General features: G+C 43.3%; 1 long non-coding RNA gene across 1 annotated transcript in view; it reads right to left on the bottom strand.

Annotated features, from left to right (window-relative positions):
• Positions 1-16,350, bottom strand: part of LOC142039602 (uncharacterized) — a 90,239-nt gene extending 73,889 nt beyond the window's left edge. The window contains exons 1-2 of the long non-coding RNA XR_012652978.1: positions 16,321-16,350; positions 14,679-14,912 (exon numbers count right to left, since the gene is read on the bottom strand). This is a non-coding gene — a long non-coding RNA (uncharacterized LOC142039602). The remainder of the gene's footprint in view (positions 1-14,678; positions 14,913-16,320) is intronic.
• Positions 16,351-24,153: the final 7,803 nt, after the last annotated feature.

Genomic DNA, 24,153 nt, shown 5'->3' with positions numbered 1-24,153 from the left:
TGTTACTCTATATTTCACCAAAGCAAGAAATACACACAATGTTAAGCAAGCTTATTCTAAAATAACCCAGTGTCCCAAAGATATTGAGCCTTCTCCCTACCAAAAAGAGAGCCCTGGCAGGCCATGAACAGTTTGACAGTAAATTTTTCACAAGGTAATAACCATTTCCTAAGTCCTCAGGATAAAAACAAAAAAAAGAGTATCTGCATGATTGATATGGAGCACAAGTTTATTTGCGTCACACTTCTGTCCATAGAGTGTCTGCAGATAGTTGTAAAGCAAGGTGAGGTTAGGCTCTAGTGGTAACTGGGACTACTGGTAAAAATTACATGGTACTACATGCTCAGCTGCAGATCTGAGTGTAGGTTGCTAATAAAATAGGGTAAAAGCAGGCCTACAAGAAATCAGGCCAGATATCTGCAATAATGATTTTGGTTCCCTCACTCCTTTAGTGTCCAATGTTTGATTTTACAGGAGTGGGAATTTTAAAGAGTTTTTGCTCATTAGCAAAAACCTGAGAGATGAAACATGGAAAAATCATTGCTTGTTTCTGAAAATCTTACTTCAAAGATGTAAGTGAAATGCCTCTCTTGTGTATAACAGGGCTTCTGTGTTTCCATAATGTGATAAAAAGTCAGACCTATCTTTCTATTTGCAATAATTTGGCTGTATTAAATATGTGGTGATATGTCTGTGCATTTTTTTGGCTCTTTTTTGTTACAGAAAAATGGAAAACCATAATCAACAGCAAGAGATGGAAAATATTAATGTCAGCACGAGTACAGGAGCTCAGGAGAAGGGGAATTTTCTGCCTTTTAAATATGCAGCTAACATATAAATCACAAGGCTACGTAGCCTTTGGCCAGGATCCAAGGATGGAAGATGTGTTTCTTTAGCCAATAGGGGATTCTCCGCCTCCCCTGGCCATGAATGCTACAAAAAGATGCTGAGAATGGTTCTAAGAGTATTAAAAGCAACATGGCTATAATAGATTTAACATATAAACATGAACACCCATAGTGCACACCCCGTCTTAACAGTAAATATTATGGTTTACTTTCAAAAAGTGATTGAAGTATTTAATTATGTGCAGAGGATACTTAAAAACCAAAAATTATTAACTGTTGGGAACGCGGTGATCTATTTTGCACACAGACAATAAAAGATATGGAGAATTTCCACTAACACTATAGCTTTCAGTGGAATTTGAATTCGCTTTGACTGTAAACAGTTTAAACACTGATGCTGAAAGGTCGGGCTCTGGTCTTCTTTTAAAGAAATCTATCAGAATAAATGGAACTGCTTTGGATTTGCCCCAGATTCAGTTAAAGCAGAATCTGGTCCATGAAGTTCATTATGGTCAGTTATACAAGTTAAAATGAAGCTCCAGGAAGATCTCTGCATTTTCTTCTATTTTATTGTAAAATTATATGAGATTGAAAAAAGATACAGCTAGGTTTTCATTAAGGACTACAGATTTTAAGAGAAAGGCTGTTCATTTGTATGTTTTAGAATCCCATGTTCAAATCCAATCAATTTTGATTTAACTGTAATTGCTTTTTAGGTTTCATTAAGCAACAAAGCAAAACCAACACTTGTCTAAAAGTTCTCCAGACTTATCCTTCTACTCAGGTCAATATCCATTTTCACCCAGAGACAACAAGGACAGTGGGAGAAAGCCAAACCTGTGTCTCTGCAGCAGTAGAATTTCTCAGCTTTTAGCTTCTGATTAAAATCACCTGGGTCCACTTTTAGGCCTTGTTAGAAGAAGCTGAAGGATGCAAAGCTACTTATTGCCAGCCAGTGACTTCTCTAAGCTCTTCTTTCTCCTTCTGCCCAGGGAGAGTCTCGGACAAGCCCTGGCTTCCTTAGGAGCAGAATTTCTCCTGTTTAGAAAACCAGACACTTATAGGATACACTCTTGAATTGTGCAAGGTGATGGAGGGAAGAGGGGAAGACTTTCCTTCTCAGATATGGACACTAGTCTCTCCTCTTCTGCTTATTTGTGATGACTGACACCCAGACCCAGAGAGAGGGATCCTACTGAGCCCTTGGCCAGTTGCTTCAGCTAAGGGTAATTGTTCTGCATATCTTGTTAACTGTGGCATCTATCCTAGGAACTGTCTACTGGAGCATTACAGAAAATTTAGAGTCAAACATTTTAAATATATTGATCGGATTTGGCTCTAAAGCTCTTTTGAAATGGATCTGGATGACAATGTGATCTGACACCATCTGGGTTTTTCTCCTGTTTGGACATAAAGTGAGTGGATGCTTTGGCATTGACAAAATAAGAATGTTATCAGAGCAGTCCATGTTGACGCTTCCCCAGTGAAGCTGATGCCAAATCTCTCTGGGTGAAATCCTGGCCCTCTTGACATCAACAGGAACTTTGCCATCAACTTCAAGATGGCACACTTTTTTCTTCTATCTTGAGTTAGCATAAGCTTAAGCCTCATATCTGGAATAATCTCAGAGGACAGAAGCAACGAAGAATGGATCATGATACAGCTTTTTACGTGGTCTTCTGGCACAGATAAGACAGCAAGGAGCACTATTGTCTAAAAACATACAAGTGTAAAACACTTATTTGAAATAAGCTTATTGTACAGTCTTTCTGCCAAGCAGTTCATTGTGTCCACTAGCTTGAAAACAATTGAAAACAACCATAACTAGCTGAAATGTAAATGTTTGAGTTAAAGTCCTTTATAACATCAGGACTGGTAAGCCAACAAAAAAAAAAAAAAAGAGAAGAAAAGAACAAAATGCCCTTACTTGGCACGACTGCTGACAGAGTAATCTCCAAAAAAGATGAAACCAACAACTACTACAGTGTGTTCTATTTCTCCAGTTACGTTTTCTATCTACTTTGGCTATAGTCATTTAGCACCAAGAAACTTGTGACAGAGCAACAGTGATGACTAATGGATACTAGGGCAAGTGGTATACATTTGAACTTTCCAGACATCAGGCAATAATTGCTCACATAGAACTGTGGAAAATATGATAAAAAAGAAAATCTGGAAGGTCCAAAGGTCTTATATTAGAAGAAAAACAACAAAAAACACCAGAAAAATGAAGATTCATGTGGCTTTCATTCTGGTAATAAAGCTGCAGATGTGGACTCTGAATACGTCAACAGCTAATTAGCTACATCATGGCACTGCAAATCATGCGCTGCAAAGTAATGAATGAGAAATCTCTTGCTGTATCATGGGAGTTGTTAAAAGTATATATAGCTTGAGAAGGGAATACCAGATTTGTGTTCCCTAGTGACTCCTATTGTCATTAAGAATGCGCCATTATGCAGGAACAAAAGCAAGGAAAAAAGACTTTAAAATCTTCAGAGGAGTATGTTCTTGTAACACCAAATCTTAGGTACATTATTTAATTGAAATCTTTACATACAACACTTCATTTTACACAGCACTTTTCATCCTGGAGGATGCAAAGTGCTTTCCACATGAGGATTGTAGCTGCAACACGAGCCCAGTAAAAATCCTTGAAAATGTACGAATCTTATCCCAATAAAGCCAGCAAACAGAAGCATAAATTAGAGTGTGAGATCCAAGGTGGTGTTCAAAGGACAAACACCTTGTAACAGCAAAGAGTAAACATCAATAGGAGACAAATTAAGTATAAGTGAAGCAAGGAGCCCATGTAGAATACGTAAGCCTAGTGGCTATGAAGGAGCAACTAATTAAAAGGAGGAGATTGATGAGAATCAGAATGGTTCTCTGCCTCAATTTTAACCACCAGAACAGTGAGTGGTTCCCTGCCTCTCCTCCCTGATAGCCACAATGAGGTACTCCCAAAGAAGGAGATGACAGAAGAACAAATGCTGGAATAAACTTAATAGTTAACGTGCCCTACACTAGTAGGTCCTGGTGATTTACCCCTTAGACTCCTTCTACAGATGCTCATGCATGAAGTAGCTGAGCTGCTGACTGTGTCACAAAAGGAGCAGCCACTTTTCCAGAGGACTGGAAAGTAGTAGACATTGCATACATTTTAAAATTTATTCTAGAAGTCATCCAAGGAACTACAGTTAATGATTTAGATGTGGGAATTTGGTTGAGCTGATCATGAAGGATAGAAGGCCATAAGCCATAGACTTGGCCCACAGTCCCTCACTGGCAATGCAAAAGGCAGCAGCAGATCATGGTTTGCAGCTCTTGTTGACCCCCAAATGGTGTCCCAGCACTGGATAAAAGAGGTATAATATGATGAATAACACAGTGCCAGAGCTTCTATTGCTACTGCCTCACGACGTAAGGACAAGGGGGTCAAGGAAAATAACAGGTAAGAAATTCAAATATACTTCTTTGCACATCTTGGAAAAGACTGCCCAGGGAATTTCCTAAGGCCAGGACTCCTGAGAGGATCCAGCGTACTTGGAGAGCAGGAGCAGCCAGAGCCGTCCAAATTAACAGCACTGCAGTATTTGTAAGGTATATTGAGTGTCATCCTTCAGAACTAAAGCTGATGGCTGTTCTTGAGAGACAAGTACAAATGAGACTTATGGAGGCAGACAGTGCCCATTTGCCTGTTTCAAGGATTTAATGCCATCTGCTGAAGGCATCGAATTGTTGCTGTGTCAAATCTAGGGCTAGAGACTGACCAAGGGAGGGCAATGGTCAGATCCACTGCACTGCTGTGTCTGTGTGCCTTAAACACACAGCACAGCCACGGGATGCCACCTGGCAGCATCTGCGCTCCACATCACTCAGGTGATGAGGAGTTCAGGAAAAGATGATGGGTCACCATTTTTCTTGGACAAGCATGTGGCATGGTCTGAAAGACCCGCACACTGGGAAGTAGAGTTCAGCTTATCAAACCCAATCAGATGGAGGGCTGCTACAATTTTAGCTGTGTTTTCAAGAAATCCAAGCACATAAAAAGCCAGTTCTAGGCCCATAAGTGAAACTGGCTAGAAGTATACATAGGCCCCAAGTCCAAGTGGCCTGGTATGCCCATGTCCATACAGGTACACATTCTTTGCTTCACTAAGCCTCTCATCACCATTTCAGTCCTCCCAGTGACAACATCGCCTCTCCCGTGTCAGTCCCAGAACCATGCTTGGGCAAGGTGTGGGAGATTGCAGGCTGGCACAAACCAAAACCATGCCAAGCAGCCTGCTGACAAAGGCTATGGGCAACGACATGTCAGCGCCTGGGGACATGGCCTGGCCTAGGTTTTTTCATGTGTGCAGATGGAGGGGCTGTGACCAGGTACAGAGGTAATCTGATAAACACCATCAATCTTTTTTAGAAACATGCACTCCCAAGGAGCATAGATCAGGGGTCATTTAATCTCAGCCTAAGGTAAGGACCTAAATTAGGATCAAGCCCTTGAAAAGCCTATTTCTCTTCACTCGCATCAAAGAAAATAAGCTAAGGAGTAAACATGAATAACTCAGACACTTCCTATTAAGTGACATGAATCTTACTATGAGGCACCTGAATCTGACTGTATGAATCAAAAGCTTGTAATTTCCAGAATTGGCTCCAATGCTGATCACTATGCATTGCTTCCTCAGTTTACCTACCTGCAGTTGTAGTTAGGAATGATTACATCCTTCTGCAGCATTGAACCAGAACAGAGATTAGTTAGTGCATGTGGCTAACAATAGTTTTGCAGAGAAAAGGAGTTACTACTCAAGTCTGATACTTAAATCAGGTCTCTCTATTGTGCTTTAACTATAGGAAAGCACATCAAGTAACAAAAGGTAGGGAAGCTGCAGACATGCCATCAGCAACTACCAGTACACGTTTGCTCTACATGCTGTGGCAACCACGTTATTGTGGCTGTCTCTACCCCTAACATGTACCCTTGTTCTAGAGGTTTACATTGTCACCAGTATTGGATTGCCAAGCTTCAGACTCCTGCCTCTAAGTGAAGACATCCACTCTTTTTAACCTCACCTCCCCCATCCAAGTACTTGTTGGCTCTTCCTAATGAACCCATACATCTTTGCTTGGTGACAATTCAAACATGTAACATGTCAGTTCTTTGAATGGGAGGAAAGGAAAGGTCTTTAAAACATTTAGGAGTGATTTCAAAGCACTAGGATATCTTTGCTGAGCTAATAAATACCCAGCTAATTTTACAAAAGAACCAGAGGAAAAGGAAATGTACATATGCAGTCAGTGATGTCTCCAATTTTTTACATCTTTGGGTAAAAATGGTATTTTATATTCTTATAGTTCCAATTAAGAATTATTCTAAAACATTTTGGGGAAGTGGAAAAATTGAGTAATCTTTGAGAGAAATTTATGGAGTATTTCTGTTTGGGAGGAGGCAGGAAACCATCCTTGTGTGCCTCCTGCCACATGGGGCCCATAAGCATGAAAAAGGTGATAACAGTTGGGAGGAGTGGCAGAGGCATTGCATTTTTCAAGTCCTCTGAAAGATCTAGTTGCTTGGATTTGGGAGGGCATTTGCTCGTGACTATTCGCAGAATTCTGCCACTTGTCCTGTGAGGATTTGCCTGCCTTTTCAGAAAAGAGCCTCAGTCAGAAAGCAGAGGAGAAATGGACCTGTTGTAAACTGAATAAAATTTTTGGAAAGGCTTCACTGGGGAAAGGCGGAAGACAGACAGACAGCTGCTGTTTTAAAGGCCATACAGGAAAAACACTTTGCACTTTAATTCATTTGTAAAAGTCTTTTTAGCAGCACTGGCTAAAGAAGTTGAAAAAACAAGATTTGATGCTTTGTTTTGAGCATGGATCAGTTAGGCATAACTTTCCAGGAGCTTCAGCTTGTCCAGAAAAAGGAGAGTCCTAACTATAGTCACCACAATATGGATATGTACTTCCATAGGTTGCTTAAATTTCCAGTGAAACTTCTGTGCCAAGAATTTCCTTCTAAGAGACCTCTAATACACTGCATTATTAAAAAGAGATGTTTTCCCCTGCAGGATGACATGTTAATGTACAGAATCTTCAACAGAATGGAAAACACAAGTCTAACTACCTCTTTTCATATAAGAGCAATCTGATGGCTCAAAAGCAAATGTATTTTTCTGTGTCTTAAAATACTGTAGGACCCTGTAAACCTTACTGATATTTCTGAAGCCATAAAGAATAAAGACAATATTATATTAAATAATTTGCAGGCTGAAAATACCTTTTTATTATCAAGTACTTGCAGAGAGGAGGAACCTTAATGGATATATTCTTTTATCAATTCATTATTATTATTATTGCTGTTCTTGTTTTTATTGCTGCTACTGCTGTATTGTTATTCCTGTGTCTATTTTAAACCACAGTCAGGAGTGAGATTTCACTATAATTTGTATAAGTGATCTATAAAATCTACATATTAGATTACTGTTACTGCAATACATTAGAGTTTGCGTGAAGGGGGAAGCTTTTCTCAGTGAATGTTTTCTCAAAGGATTCTGGAAGAGGTCCCAGGAAATAAAGTGTGAGCAAGCCTCCTGCTCCCATGGCACACCTCTGTGGCTGCACAGGGGCCACATGGGACAGCTTGTAGGGCAACACTTTCTTCTGAAGTTTTTCAGTCATTAAAAAGGCTGTGTTTATTGTAGACTTGTACTAAGGTGGAAAAAAAAGAAATCTTCTCTGCCTGCCTGAACACACACCAAGATATTAGTCCCTGGGATTTCATTGAGTGCAGGGTCTTCACAAGGGCTTCTCTCTTTTTTGTACTGGCTGTGAAATCCCCTTTCATAAAGATATGTCTTCCAACATGGGCTGCTGCCATACGCACCTGAGTCCTGCTGTCTCAGTCTAGGCTGGCACCCAGTCAGCGTCTGCTGTGACTCCTGTTTGAAGGGGGTGTGTGAGTAGTTAAAAATGCACTGGAGCAGGGGAAAGGGAGGAGTGTGCCTGTCCTTGCTGGCCCCAGTATGGGGTCAAGACACAGCTTAGACAGCTATGTGGAAGGGAATGAGCTCCCAGACACTGCAGAAAACCCTGAAAGACCCTTGCTGACTTGCCAAGGCTGGAGACCAGCCCGCCCTGGAGGTGAATCCCACCTGCATCCGCAGGTGCCCTGCAGGATGTGTCCTGTCATGGCCACACAAACCTGGGTTCACCTTACTTCAAAGCACAGTGGAGAGCACGTGGTCCTCTCTGAGCACAAACCCAGGCATGATCATAAAAGGAGCTGTTGCTGCTTTCTTGGGTGACCAGGGGCAGAAAGGAAAACAAAAAATGGAGAAATAACAAGAATTGTCCATAGGAGTTTTTAACAACATGCTCCTCACACAGCTTCAGCAAATGCACGTTGGAGCTGGGGACACAGACGTGTTTCCTGACAAATGCAGAGAAAATATTTAGGGCACAGCCCAGTGTCCAGCTGGTATATTGGAAATGTTTGACAAACATTTGTCACGTCCTTCTGGTTTCTTTGTGAGGCCTTGGCAATGCTGCCATTGTCTGAAATATTGCCTGTGTCCTAAAAAAGCCCTAAAGAATGACAGTCCCTATTCCAGCCATTGTTGAAGAGTTTTCATTTTTCAGTCCCGTGGACACTGTCCCCAGAGCAGAAACCAAAAGCTCTCTGTTTGTAGTTACATCCCCATGCTCTTTTCAGGTCCTCAGCTCACCTCTCTGTTCCCTTCTCCTCACCAGGCCTCTTCTAGTATCTTTCACTCCTGGTTGTCCAGACAGTTTCTGACAGGGAAGAAATACTGGGAGATCCAGTCTGATGAAACTCTGCTGACCTGGGAGCACTCACCTCAACCAGGGACACAGAAAATATTTGGGAAAATACCCACAAATCCGTTGTTGGCAATCTGGGTCACACTACAGGTATAGCATTCACTCTTCATAAAGATGGTATGTTGGCTCTGATCCTTACCAGACCCAGAGGCAAAGAAACGTGATCAACAATGATGAAACAGAGTTAATTAAACATATCAGCTGAGCGTTGATCAGAGACTTGTCTTCACTTGGGAGCCAGTCACCAGGAGCCAGAACTCCAGGGACCTCTCTCTTACTCTCCCTTTTTCTCCCACATGAAGATAAACAAGTCCATAACATTCAGCAATAAAGTTTTGCTCTGTTTGAAACCTGGCTAGACCAGACATGGGAAATAGTTGCCAGTGACACCTGAATTGCAGTACATTCTGAGCAAAAACATGATCCAAGAGAGAGCTGACAGTGAACGGAGGGAACAGTGAATCCCAATCGTTGTATTTGCTGGCAGCTGAAAAGGCAGCAGACATCTTCACAGAATAGCTTTCCCCCTCCTGGGTTGACACAGTACTGTCGGATCCAAAGGGCACAAACGCCGATTGCGCTGCCTGACATGCTTCAGCAGGGAGAAATGCTGCAGTCTGCATTTGGCAGGGTGATTTGCTGTCAGAGAATTTCATAGCCTCGGGGTGCAATTACCAAAAGCTCTGGCACCTGCCGTGTTCAATCTGTGCTTAGGTACAGTTGATAGGCAGGTACCTGAGGGGTACCCATAGAGAGGCAGGAGGGCGAGAGTATGTGGCGACCATCCTGCCTCACGCAGGGGGAGCAAAGTCAGCACCGGGATGTGGATGTGGTGCAGGGGCTATGGAGCAGGCAGGGGAAGCCATGGTTCAGGTTTGGCCCAGGTGGCTGCTAAGCCTTACCAGCTGCATGCAGGGCTGGGAGAGAGGGGCTGAACAATGAACATATGCAAAAAGGCCAGCCTGAAGGTAAAAGAGGAATGGGAGAGCAGAATGGGGGCTGGTGACCTTCCAAGTGAAGGGGTTTTAATCTGGGGCTTTTGCTTTATTCGAAGGGCTTTGATCCTCTGGTGGGAAACAGATAAGGGGACTGCAAGGTTTCCCACAGGTGTTATGCACATGGAGCAAGTTGTCAGTCCATCCAGCCCAGCTGCTGGGCTCAGCAGGCTTGGTCCCTGCTGCCCACCAATGGAGCAAAGAGGCTTTGAAGTGAGAGCTGGAGCTGTGCTTGCCCTAAAGTGGGAAGTCACTGGGCTGTAACCACAACATGAGGCTTGTCAAAGTGTCTCTATTATAAGCTGGTCAGATACAGCTGATCCACTAAGGTTCTACCAGCTACCTTAGCCTTTTACAGGTGTAAGGACTCCCAGGAAGACATGAAGACAATGCAGTTTACTTTGCTGTAAAACTACAATGAAACTTGGCTTTCTTTTACACCCTGAAAGGGGACCTCAGGATAAAGGTAATTCCACTCTGTCCTGTGTTCAAGTTCTCAGTTCCACTGCACACAATCCTATGCTCATGTAAAAGTACTCAGCAAATAATGTGTCAAAATGTGTCAGATATTTTTTAATCTGAGAGTCTGGAAAATGTATGCAAAATCAAAACGAAAAAAATCATGTAGTTTAATTCACTTGCTTATGAAACCTCAGTAGAATGTTTTTCTCTGCAGTCTATGCAGAGAAAAAACATAGGAACAGCTGATGATCTTTTTTTTAGACTTCCTTTACTGAAAAAAATCCTGCACTGGTGAGTAATGTTACTAAATAAAGCAGATCTCTACAGTGGCCACATTAACAGATTGCTAAGCATTATGAGGCAAAAGTGTCTGTGCAGAGCTGCAAAGAGCAGAAGATAATGAAAACTTTGGAATCAGATAGAGGTGACCAGTGGGACCATGAGTCAGTAGTCACAGTACATGGAGTCAGAGCCAGCACAATCTGGAGGAACCAAAACAAACACTGCAGTGTTTTTGGAAGGGGGAGGCTGGCAAGCATAGCTTTACCTGGGCAAGACGAAGTGCAGCAGATGGGAAGATCCTGAGGGGGAGAGAAACTCAAAGGTGGGAAATTAATCCTCATGGTCTTTGGCAGTCAACCAGTTGAGAAAACTCAACTGAAACTGTACGACAACAGCAGCAGCTTCCCCCTACACATGCACGCTCTGAAGTCGTGCCCCAAGCCAATGCAACAGTGTGCAGAGATGCAAGGGACCAGACTCAATGGACCAGTAGCTGCGTGTTGCTTGCAGAACTTCCTGGGAGCTGTGGTGGGCAGCCAGCCCTCTCCTTGGCACTGGAAAGCTTCTTCCTATGAGGAGCTCTGCTCACTGTGATACAATGAGGAAGTCAGAGTCCAAAACCGATAAGAGTCGTGGGAGAGAATTTTGTTTTTTCCAAGACTTAGACCATCCACCCAAGTTGCCAGCAGTTAGGCAGAATGTTCCTTGCACAGCTTGCTCTGGTTGCTTGCAGGGCAAAGCTGTTGGTTCAGAGGGGCCAGTTTTGTTTTACGGCTTCTGGAAGGGATAGAAGTGGGTGAATGGCTATTTCTACTATTGGCCATTATCTCAGCTGGCATCTTCAGTAAAGATAGGCGGAGATCAACCCTGAAAGCTAACCTCTGTTGAGAATGGGGAGGGGAGCTACAGAACTGGGGGAGCCATGGGAGTTCAGGATCAGCAAAACATAAATGAGGAGGGAAGGCACCTGAGTCAGATATCCAAAACCAGAGACCTGTGAAGGGAAAATGAGCAGAGCAGTGTCCATTGCACCCTGGCGGGCATCCAAAGCCTCCAAAGAGATAGTCAGCTTTGCCCAGCATGGCTTTCCCCAGAGAAATGGCAATCAATGGTAATGAAAGCAAACAGTCACCAAGATGGACTCCCTGCTCCCCTGCATCCACCTTGCATCAGTTTCCTCCCCTTGCTGTGAATTGAGGGCATGGAACTCAGTCAAATTACTATGGAGAGCAAATCAAGAAGAGGGTAGAACAAACTGACTGAGGGAAGGAAAGTTATTAACATGCAAATCAGTGTAGATAAGTCGGGGGGCAATGGGAATCTGAGTTTAATTCATTTAACAAAGTGGAGATGTGAGGACCAGATCTGACAAGAATTTTAACAGCGAGATAATGCCTATGTATTATGTGTGTTTGTGTGCTTCAAAATGGCAACAGGGGACAGTGAAAGAATATATATCTCTGTGGGCTATAACATTTGCTAAAATGACTTTTCTCAACACCTTTGAGCACCCACTCCTGCACATGCATGCACTCTCCCAGCCCATCCAGCACCTCAGTTCACATAATCAGAAAATTACCCAGCAGATTTTTTAGGAGGAAGGTTTATTGTAACTACTTCCAGTTAAGAGCACTTAAGCTGCATTTATTTGCCAAGTAGTGTTGACTTCCTGATTTTTATGTGAAAGGGTTTTTATTTCAAAGGCAAGCCATAAAAGTAGATTCCTAGTCTCTCTTCTCAGCAGCCCAAGCAGTACAGTACTCCAAATCTATCATAGACTGAGGTGGGGATATTTTTTCTGAAAACCTGTTGTTAAAATATTGGCAGCACAAGGCTGCTTTAACATCACTGATTCCAAACAAAAGGAGACACAGATGTGAGAAGATTAAAAGACTAAAAACAGAAGCATAGTTTGATTTCCCAGAGAATATAAGATATGCAAGAGTTGCGTTTGCGGAGGATTGGCAGGATGAGGATTTGCCAAACTGGGAGCAGCCGTCATAGCAACCACATCCAGGCAGAGAACTGCTATCAAGTCAGATGTCATCTGGAAGGAAATTTCCCTGCTCAGAGGAACATTGTTATTGAAGGAAAACTTTGAAAGCTGTTGGCTAAGGCACCTTCATAAAACCTGGAAGATGCAGGTGAAGAAGTCCCTACCAGAAGGCAGTGATGCTTCATAGGAAGGGCAATGGTTTGAGACAGAAACCTGGCTCATAGGCCTGGTTCTGCCTTTGGCTTGCACAGGCAGCTCTCAGCAACACTACATGAATGTCTGCTTCATTTTCCCTGTCTCTCAAATGGGGACAGCCATTCACCACCTTTGCAAAGTCCATTGAGACGTGCCAACAGAAAAATGCTGTATATGCTGACAAAAGCACCAGGAAGGATGCTCAAGCTTCAGTTAATGACTTCTGGTTTTCTAGAAGATGCATACACAGACATATATTCAGAAGGCTCCTTTGCCTTCCTCGTGAGGTGGCTTTTGCACAGTTCCACAGTGCAGCAATGCTAAGAGCCGCTCAGCAGTGACTGCAAAGTAGGTTGCCTTGCTGCACACCCTCTGTTCTATGTTTAATGGCATAGGGCATTTCTAGAGCTTCGGCAGAGCTGCTTTCAGCATGGACTGCCTGGGCAAATTGAGACAGAAGGAAAGCCATGAGCTGGACACCACTCCCCAGCACCCGTCTGCACCAAACCCACCAGAGTCCTATCCGCTGGAAGGGAGCAGGGCAGGAGCTGGGTGGCTCTGGTGACACATGCAGTAGTGAAGCTTTCCTCATGGCAAGAGAGGCTGGCATTGTGCTCACCAGGTGGGGGACAGCATCCACTGGGCACTTCTGGCTACCCTGGGAACAAAACTAGCCCCAAATCAGCCTGCCTCTCTAGCTCCAGCCATGCAAGATCTCACATTTGTGCATGCTGCCCTGGCTATGCTTGTAGTGGTGTGTAGATCCTGATACTGCTGTGGGTTGTATCAGCCTGTGCTCACTTTCAATTTGCATGCTCTGGTCCTCTTGCAATGCCAAATGAGAAATACATATCCGAATGGTGCTTTGTCCAGGCTAGTTTATCTCACTTCTCAGAGTGCACATGCCCAAGGCCATGAGTCACTGTTCAGAGATGTCTCAGTATTGTTCATTTAGTGCCTTTAACTTAGCATACCTGAGTGTATAAGATATATTCTTATGAGAAATCTGGTTGCTTCCCTTTAAGTTCAGCCCTTTCACATTGTGAACGAAAATGTCGTCATTGTGCTGAACTGTAGGATGCTAAGAATAAGTGGGTACTTTGTCACCAGCAGTAATACTGCGGAAGGCAGTCCAATTTTCTTCTTGCCTCCCTCAGGTTGCTCCTCCATTGCTAAAGCTCCTCAGCGTGTCCCTTCATCATGTTCAGCTATTTTTAGATGCCCCTTCTCCACAGGCAGTTGATCCACAAATCAAAGCAAGCTATGGAGTCTCCCAGTGTTATAGAGATTTTAGGAGGTTTAGTCCTGAACTGAGATCAGACGACAGTTGAGAATTCCTTGACTTTTTTTCATTAGGCATGGCTCACAAGAGGGAGCTCATGCTGTGCCTGTAATCCAAAGCCTTCTTAAGAAACCTCAAATGCTGTCAGGTCCCAGAAAAGAAACATCCTCAGACCTAAGGAATAATAATGTTTTGGGGACCATCATCCTAAAGCCAGCTCTCATATTCTGTGCAAAAAGTGTAGGTTTCTACTGGATTCTGGTTTTAATATTGGTAAAGTCAACAGCTACATCCTTGAAATGTGGCAGCATGTTTAACGTTTGCAGCAATTTTCTGTTTCCCTTGTATTAATTTTCGATACACCAGTGTACTCAGAAGCCAAGAGATACAATGGAATGCTGACAATGTGGAAAGTCATTAGATATCCTTCAGCTACTTGAGGTGACATTATTTTCCTACAAAACAAATTGCTTATCACAGACTCCATTACTCAGGAGACAGTAAACAGTTTCCACAGTGCATGCCTCTTAGGCACTAAAAGGATCTTCAGGACATTAGTCAGCCTCACTTGATTTTTTGGGGGAGCCTTTTTTATGCAAATAAGCCTAACTTCATGGAATACACTGAGCAACAGAGATGTGTTTCTTTTTCCTTTTTTAACCCATTAAGAAAACATAGGTGGCTGTAGATAATGGTGTGGATTCAGACAACTGAACAGGTGCAAAGCTAGAGGTAAGTAGACTGGAAAAAAATAGTGCTAATATGGAAAATGTTACCTCCTTATTTGGAGGACGACCTCTTCTTGCTGTGTCCTGAAGATCAGCTGGTACTCAGGACAGTTAGGGTGGCAGTCAGGGTCCGAGCCTATTGCCTTAGCAGCTTAGCTGCTGGCACTGTCCAAGATGTGCAGAAAAGTTCTCAATCACCTCTTTTTATTTGCTTATCTCATATGTGCCAGGGTTCAATGGTCTACAGTCATCAGGTGCCAGGTACTTGGCCTCTCTTCAAGCCTGTGATGTAAAGAAGAAAAAGATCTCTAATTTACCATTGATCCTGAAATCTCTCCTCATCTACAGTGTTGCAGCTGGTTAAAGCATCAACACAAGGGAGCAACACCTGTGCTACCTAAAACACTGGACAGCTTAAAACCATCTGCCCCAGAAGCTGGGTTGTTAATTGCTGTACATCTTGAGCAATGCATTTAAGGACTGTCAGCGCCTTCACTCTGCATTGCTATGAAAGGAAATAAATGTTCAGATAGACTGAAATGGCTCCAAGCAGCTGAGAACATTTTATAATTGTGCTGAAGGCAGCTCTGAATGGTCCTGCTGTCTTAGCGGCAATGAAAAAGGAACAGCATGCTTTGCTGCTAAGTACATTCACTTCTTGACTGTTGAAATCATCTGTATGAAAGAGGCTCAGGCAGCAATAATTCCTAATTATGAAGGCCAGTGAAATACCATTCACTGAGTACTGCGTTCAGGAGTTTTACTGTGGCTCCCAAAGGAAACTGCATATGAACTAGACTGCTGAGTCTTTTGTGAAGAACATTTGCCTATTTCAAAAATACAGTCCTGAAATGTCTGCATATGGAGAGTATTTATACCAGTGAATACGATGGCTTCCACCAGGAACATCAGTACCTTGTAGGAGTAGAAGTAGGGGAGGAGGGAAGAAGGGAGAAGTGCGAGGCTTAATAAACATCTAATTAGACCTCAATCTTGCTAATATTGGATAAGCTGGAGACAAAACCAGCTCCATTGCCTGGAACAGAAGCTACTGAAAACTGAGCAGCAACCATCTTCTGCTTATGTACATAAGTCTTCTGATGCAGCATTGGGAATTTCAATACCAATTATTTTAATTCAAGTGTGTTATCAATAGTGCTTAAAAACAAGTTTTCAGCTTATCTTATTTGCGGACCCCTATCATTTTTCAGCAGTTTCTATCTAGTCATCTGTTAGGTCTCTCTGATTGCTTGTTTGATAGCTGCAAGTTAAGCATAGCTACACTACAGGCCGCAGGTCACACAAAATCAGCTCCTGAAAAGGTACGCCTCAGTGATCTGACACCATTAGCTAAAATCTCTTTCAGATTTCCCCTTGTGAGACAGACTGGCCCAGAAAGCTGCCCTATAATTCACATTCCTTGATGTTGACAGTATACGCAGGCCTAACAACCTACAGACTGAGGAGCTATGAAACTGCTCACCAGTACATGACAAAACCAGAGTCACTCTTTGGAGAGAGGTGAATACCACTTCTACACATTGACAACAAATGCAGATTGCTTAATATTTCATTGAAGATTAAACATTTGATGTGCTTCCTCTTTGAAATGTCACTGCACATGTGGGCATGGCTGGCTTTATTGTCTACATGCTGCTGCCTTGTAAAAAGTTAAATTCTTCCCTCTTACCAGAGACGGGTCTGTTGCCTGCAGTGTGACTTCTCCTGGTATTGTTGTCCCCAGGACCTAAAAAAAAAAAAAAAAGAAAAGGTATTAGCGATGACTACTACTACGTTAATGTTGTTGAGTGGTCTGCAAGACAGCGTGATGTAACAACAACTTTGGAAATGAAACACTTAATTTGTTGTGGTGTACTGTGGCATCTTTCGATAATGGATTATCCCAAAACGAGATACTCTGATCAGTTAGTGAGAAACAGCTTGAAACCTTCCAGAAGCGGCAGCCATGCTCTCCAGCAGCAAGTTGTACCAAAGGGCTGGGAAGTGTGATGTGGAAAACAGCAGCAGATATCCTGCTCACAACAGGCTTTTGAAAAGAGGCAGGATCAGGCACTTCCTCAGGTGGCTGTAAGGCACACAGGCTTGCTGAACTCAACACACAGGAGCAGAGTGAAACAGTTTTTGTGAAAAGGAGTTCTGATTTTAGCCAGAGAGAGAGGTAGGTGTAGTAATGCACTCAATCTTTTTAATTCCTGTGTGCACCATAATTACCTATTAATCCCAGAAGTTTAGAAAACCAATGATAGGTTGACAGCTACTTGAAAACAAATATCTCACACTGCAATTCTTAATATGGCCACTGAGCTCAAGGCAAGAAGTATTTCATCATTTCAAATGTGTTATCCTAATTATAGCTTGTGTTTTAACTGAGATTTCCTTTCTCTATTTCTCTATCAAAAGATATTACCATTCAATAAAAGAAAGTCCTTTATTAACCCTTACTCTTGCTGTGAAGTGGATTTACTTTACTTTAGGATAGGACCCAGGGGCCCTACTGGTAGACTGGGAAATATTTGTCCTAGGTGCTGTACAAACAGAAAGCTTACTGATACTTTTGGAGGTATAGCATGGAGGAGAATAACCCAAATTCTTCATATGGAGACTTACTGAGCCACAGTGAGTCATAGGTATGGAGCGTCTGCTACCACCCTGTAGTGGGGTCCTCAGTAAACCCCCCAGTGTATGGCTATGTTTCTACTTTTTGTTCTTTGTCTTTCTATTTGGCAGTAGAAAAAGTCTCTTCGGACTCACCCAGCCTCGTAATATCATCTAAGAACTGCAGCCTTACATCATATAACAGATTTTACTTTACATCCTTTGAAATGTTCATTATGTTAGTGAATCCACTTTTCATTTTCTTCCTCTGGAACAGGCAAGATAAGGATGCACAGCTGGATTGCTTTGCAAAAAAGGTGCTTTATTATCCAAATCTGGCAGCTAGTTTGTCTGCAAAATCATTCCAAAACATTTTTTTTAAGTTTCTGATCTTTGAAGATAAAACTCCTAAATAAATACTAACTGCCCAAATTATGTGCCACATAGATTTTTGCATTTGTAGGATCTTGTTTTAGTTAATTCTCAGATGACAAGGAACATTCAGATAAGTACAAAACCAAGAAAGATGTAGGGATTTTTTTGCTTATAAAATGTGTGCATGTGTGCATATTTTTTCCATAGGAAAAAAAGATGGACAGTTTACCAGAACATAATACAAAGTCATATATAGAATAGTTATGGCATTTTGCCCATTGAATCTGTGCCTGAGCTAAGCCAGTGGACTATTTGCCATTGGCTCCTATAGTTTTTGGATCAGAGTCATGGAGTTTGATCCAAGCCCACTGAAGTGACTGGAATCCTTAACAGAAAAAGTATTCGCATGAACTGCTTGTTTTCCCTTTAACATCTACCACGCTTTCAAAAGCCCAAGGTTTTAAAAAGCAGTTAGATCTGGCAGAGATTCAGGGAACAGGATAAAATTATTGGGCTGAGGGGCAGAGGAATTTGTAGAAAACAACCCAATCAGTAGCCCTGTGTAGAAAAGGGCCATCCATTACTTGATGAAACACTCAGTTCTTTGGTGTGAGCTGGAGCAAAAGGGCTTTGCAGCATGACTCTGTCTATACAGCCCAACAACCTTTATTTATTAAGTGTACTTAGATACTGATTTTGCTGTCTGGTGTGAAGAGGGTCAAAGTTACCTATAACTCCTGGAGAATGAAAACATTCATGTAGGCAGAGCAGGGCTGCATGCAGTTTTCAAAAGCATATGGAGCACATGAAACACCTTGGCCGCTGTGCTGTTGTCTTTATCCTCTGGTCCTGGAGCTGAGGCTTGGTGCAGGGGTCTCACACACCAGGGCTGCTGCAGGAGCTGTACACAAGCATTTTGCTCTGCCCCAGGTGGGACTGCCTCTGAGGGGGACAAGCAAGATGGGAGCACTCTTTTGTCTTTAATGTGTTCTCTTGGGAACTCAAGCAGTGGCCTCCATGCATGTCCTATAAGAAAAACAGCTGGAAAGTTACCTGAGTAGTTACAGACTCACATGCCCACTCTTGGGGCTGCTCAGTCTTGCCGCAGACAGGAGCCAACAGCTGCTTTCCATGGTGACAGCAAACTTTCCTCCCATCCCCATGGACAGTTAGCAGCATTCTGCCTGCCAACATAGACTTGCATTTGGCTTAGACTTGAGGTGATAGGTGGCTTTTCTGTGTTCTAGCATTGCTTTACCATTTTCAGTCTGAGAAGCCAAACTGATCTATAACCACTGGCATAACAATCATGCTTGAGGCGTGTTTGGAGACGATCATACTTCTAGTGATGCTCAGTATGGTCCGCAGTGCCTGTTGAGGAGATACTTGAAGGCCACAAGATATCCCTGTGTGATGGAGGATGCTTAAAGCAGAGTAACATATAGTTCATTTGCTCTTAGGCAGCCAGGGAAGCAGGCAACAATGTGCTGGGCCCTGACAATGTAGATGGGTATAATGAAGTTGTGCCTTATGTTCCTTTCAGATTATCATTTTCCCTGTGATGGCTTAATTTAATATGCTCAGCATAATGTAGAATATCCCTAAGATACTGATATTCTTAGCAGATACTTTTAGCACACTAAAAGGTCATAAAATTGTCCATGAAAGCAGTCAGAGTCTGTCTTTACTCAGCTAAAATATCCATATAAATTTCAATGAATATTCTGTTTCCTGGTGAGGAACATTAAAAAAGGCCACCTATTTTTATTTAACCTAATAACCATCCTTCCTGCCACTAAGACAATTAAACTTGAAACGGTTTCAAAATTCTCCTCATTTTCTCTGGTCCATCATTATTTGAATAATAATAATAAAAACACTTAATACTTACTTGAAAGCATATATTTAAAATCCTGTCTGCTTAAGGGATTACACTAAAATGTCACTTCGAAAAAAGACATACCTAATTTCACCATTGTCTCTCTGAAAGGTTAAGTATGTAGAGTAGAATTAATGCTTATGTTGATGTACAGATTATCTGTCTTGTCATTCAGTTTGATATTTTTCATAGACTATTTCAAACTCTAGAATGACAGATAAATTGCAGTTGCAACTGATTTCTGAATTTTATGTCAAGAAAAAGGAAATAGAGGGGTTAAACTGCCTCAGGAGTTAATCTAACTCTCATTTCAAAACATTTTTAAAGTGGAGGGTTTTTTTTCCGTAGACATGTATTTGTATTTTGGGGAGGGAGCAAACTTTACAGCATATAGTGAAAGTTTGAGTCATTTGTTAACATGTAAGTCTTGAAAAGTAATGGCTTTTTTTTTTTTTTTTTTTTTTTTTTTTACAGAAAGAGAATAATGTCCTCTCAAACTCCAGACAGGGCCTTCACATGTCTCATATATATGCAGAAAAGCTTCTCACTGCTTGAATGACAGAATTTGCATTTTCCCTTTCAGTAAATACTGTGTTAGTGCTCAGGACAAGAGTCTTGGCACTGCACACTATGCTGCATAGGCAAAGAAAGTCCCCAGCTCTCTGGGGTTTGTGTGGGAGAATTTTCTACTCAAAATGTGTTCTCCTGAAGTCATTCCTGAAGACCCAACTTAAAATAAATATAGTATTGCATCAAGTTCTTCCACCTCCAACTGCCTCAAACTTATATATGAAGTAAATTTCCAACTTCCAGCGGTCAATATTCTTCCTACCCTTCATATTTCTAGATTTTTTGATGACTTTTTTCTGTATTTAGCAATGCAAACTAAAAGTCAAGCACACAAAGGCAACAGGATCCCAATACCTTATTTCCACTGGTAGCCCCTTATGACCTCATTTCACTGACTGGGAGCAGTCAGCATGCATTTATTAAAAACAAACTGTGCCTGACCTACCCAGTGGCCTTCCACAGTAAAGTGACTGCATTTGTAATTGAGAGAAGAGCAGCGGTTGTCATTTGCATGGATTTTAGCAAGGCTTTTGACACAGGCTCCCACAGTTTTTTGTACCCAGGTTGGGACTTTACTGTCTGGATAGATAGGCAACCAGATGGGTAAAAGCCTGGTTGGATGACAAGGATCAGAGGTCATGGCTCCTGGCTGGACCCTACCTGGATGCATGTAGTGTGTGGGGTATCGCAGGTGTATCCTGGAACCTGTCCTGTTCAGTGACCTGGAAAAGCTGGAGGAGTGTGCTCTCAAGTTTGCAGATGACACCAAGTTGGGGGGACCAGTCAATATACTGAAGAGTAGGGCTGCCATTCAGAGGGACTGAGACAGGCTGGAGGAACAGGACAATAGGAACCTTATGATATTCAGTAAGGACAAATGCCAAGTCCTGCACCTGTGAAGGAAGAAGCCCCTGCAGTGACACAGGCCAGGGGCTGCCTGGCCAGGGAGCAGCTCTGTGGAAAGGACCTGGGGACTGGAGTGCTCATCCTGTGCAGGGAAGACAGGGGTCAGGGCTGCCGGCAGCAAAGCACCACGCAGCCACTCGCTCACTCGTCCTCCCCGGACCCAGTGGGATGCAGAGGAGAAAATATAAAGGCAGGCTCGTGGGTCGAGACAAGGACTGGGAGGGATCGCTCCCCACTTACAGTCACGGGCAAAAGACAGGCTCAACTTGGGGAAGAAACAAAATCAATCTAACTTACTACCAATCCAATCAAAACAAGGATATTAGGAAGTAAAACCCAACCTGAGAACACCTTCCCCCCAGCCTTCCCGCCTCCACTCCCGGTTCTCTCCACCTCCTCTCCCCGGCGGGCGGCGCAGGGGAACAGGGATGGGGGTTGGGGTCGGTCCGTCATACCTGGTCTCTGCCGCTCCTTCCTCCTCAGGGGGAGGAGGACTCCTCCTCACTCGGGCCCTGCTCCGCCGTGGGGTCCCTCCCGCGGGAGACAGCCCTTCACCAACTTCTCTGGCATGGGTCCCTCCCGCGGGCTGCAGTTCCTCACAGACTTCCCTGGAATGGGTCCTTCCCGCGGGCTGCGGTTCCTCACAGACTTCCCTGGCGTGGGTCCTTCCCGCGGGCTGCCGTTCCTCACAGACTTCCCTGGAATGGGTCCTTCCCGCGGGCTGCGGTTCCTCACAAACTTCCCTGGCGTGGGTCCTTCCCACGGGCCGATCTTCAGTCACAGACTGCCCCAGCACGGGCTTTCCCACACAGTCACAGCCATCTTGGGGGGCCTCTGCTCCCCTCCATGGGCTGGGGGGGCAGCCTGCCATCTCACCACGGGCTGCAGGGACATCCCCTCCTCCAGCACACCTCCTCCCCTCCTTCCTCACTGGCCTTACTGTCTGCAGAGGGGTTCCTCTCACATTCCAATCCCCTACTCACTGCAGGCTTCCCCTCTTAAAGCTGCTCTCCCACAGGTGTTACCACTGTCACTGATGGGCTCAGCCTGGGCCAGCTGCGGGTCCGACTTGGAGCCAGGGAAGCTTCTAGCAGCTTCTCACAGGAGCCACCCCTGCAGCCCCCTCCCCTGCTACCAAAAAACCCCACCACACAAACCCAAAACAGGGGTTTATTCAGCCTGGTGAAAAGATGGCTTGGGGTGGGGGAATGATAACCCAGCAGTAGCCACCCACTTCCTATGCGGAGGTGACAGAAGATAGAGATGAGCTCTTCTCAGTGATTCTTGGTGGGAGGATGAGACAGTGGTCATTAGTTGAAACAAGAGATCAGTTATAAGGAAAACTGTTTCCCCAAGAGGACAGTGAGGCAGTGGCACAGGCTGCCCAGAGATGTTGTGCATCTCCATCCTTGGAGGTTTTCAGGACCAGATGAAGTAAACCCCTGAGCACCCAGTTGTGGCCTCGTGACTGACCCTGCCTTGGGCAGGAGGCTGGACTACAGACCTCCAGAGGTCCCTTCCCATCTGAATTATCCTGTGGTCCTAAGATAGCTTCTGATAATGAACAGTAGTCTGTGACCACACGTTTTGTTTCTATATAGCACCTGTATAGTTAGGAGTGATGGGTGAAACTTACTGCTCCCAAAGTTATTTGTTGGAAGCAGGCTGTGACCTCTGACATCTGTGTTGACAGTGAGCTCCAGAACACAGGGTAGTCTGGAACTTAGGAAGTGTCTAATCACCCAAAGAGTGAGATTTCAGAATAAATTTCCCAATGTAGTTGTCAGGGGAAAGCTGCTTAAATAGTTTAAAAATACAGCTTGATAAATTTATGAACAGGATTATGTGATACGATTGCCAGCAACGGCAAGGACAGAATTCAGCGACCTTAGAGCCTGTGCAAGCTTACGGCTTTCATTTTGACAAATGCAAGGCCAAGCTCCTCATCTTGAAGAATACATAAATGGAAAATTAAACATAGTAAATATTGTAAATATTTCATTGACATTTCATACTGTGAAATTGAAAGCAATCTTTTGCCCAGTTCGAAGTTATTAGAGTTTGTAGCTGTGAGGCTTGGTAACCATGATAATAAATGGTATTTGTATTCTAGTGCAAAATGGATATCAGAATCAAAATGCACAAATATGGACAAACCTAGTTAAGCTGTGATTGGTTTATTCATATCACAGCAGATGAAGGCTATACGATAAACAGCTATAAAGCAGGTGCAGCATATATCATTGGCTTGATTATTAAAAATTGGCATTTTATTCAATCCTAAATTGAAAAAAGGAGATTGTATACAAATTCAGAGAAAGTCAGTCATGCTATAATTGTATTGCATTGTAACGAAACCCTAATTTTCTTCATGAGGTAATTGCATAGTTCCAGTTTGTCATGATAAATCAAGCCCAAACCTGAGCACAGGAAGATCTAAAAAAAGTCAAAATGTTCTCCATGATGCATGGTCCAGGATACAATCTAGAGAGGGCCAAATTTAGAATAACACTTATATTTTTATAGCCAAGTCACTGAAACTTTGTATAGCAACCTGCAGTTTCAGTGGAAGGAAAGGCATGTTTCCGCAGTAGCATACTGTACAAAGGCAGCATTTTTCTGTTGAGATCCTGCCAAAAATCTTACCAGAGCCAGGGGAACCACAGCCAAAGTTGTGTTTATATATCCTTTGGTTTCAATAAAGCAGCAATCCACACCCTAACAGGCATATTCGGACTTACTGTGAAGGTATATGGAACACCACTGACCTTCCGCAGCAGGTTTGGGTATGGTCATGAGTGCTCATGAGAAGGGACAACCCCTGAAACCCTGAAGCAGCAGGGAAGAACTCCATGTCCCACTGCTGCTGATGCCAGTGGAAAAGCGTGCAGGGAGGCAAGCCCCCGCAGAATGGTTGGTGTGCTTCTCAGCAGAAGTGCAGTCGGATGCGATAGGGTATTATGGGCTAATCTGGGAGGGGTAAAGTACAATTTTGTTTTCACTGCACAGCACCACAAAGCGAGTAAATAGTGCTTAGCCTATAATGAAACTCGATAAAATTCAGTTCAGCGATATCAGGACTGATCACTGTAAGCTAACATTGCTATTTCCACATACCTCCAAAAAGCTGCCCAGCATAATGTACAAAGCAACTGCACATTTTCAGAGTTGCAACAA

This window comes from Buteo buteo, chromosome 14, assembly GCF_964188355.1.
Source record: "Buteo buteo chromosome 14, bButBut1.hap1.1, whole genome shotgun sequence".
NCBI classification, from domain to species: domain Eukaryota; kingdom Metazoa; phylum Chordata; class Aves; order Accipitriformes; family Accipitridae; genus Buteo; species Buteo buteo.
The sequence above is the reverse complement of the archived record's forward strand: the minus strand, read 5'-3'. Positions and strand labels throughout refer to the sequence as shown.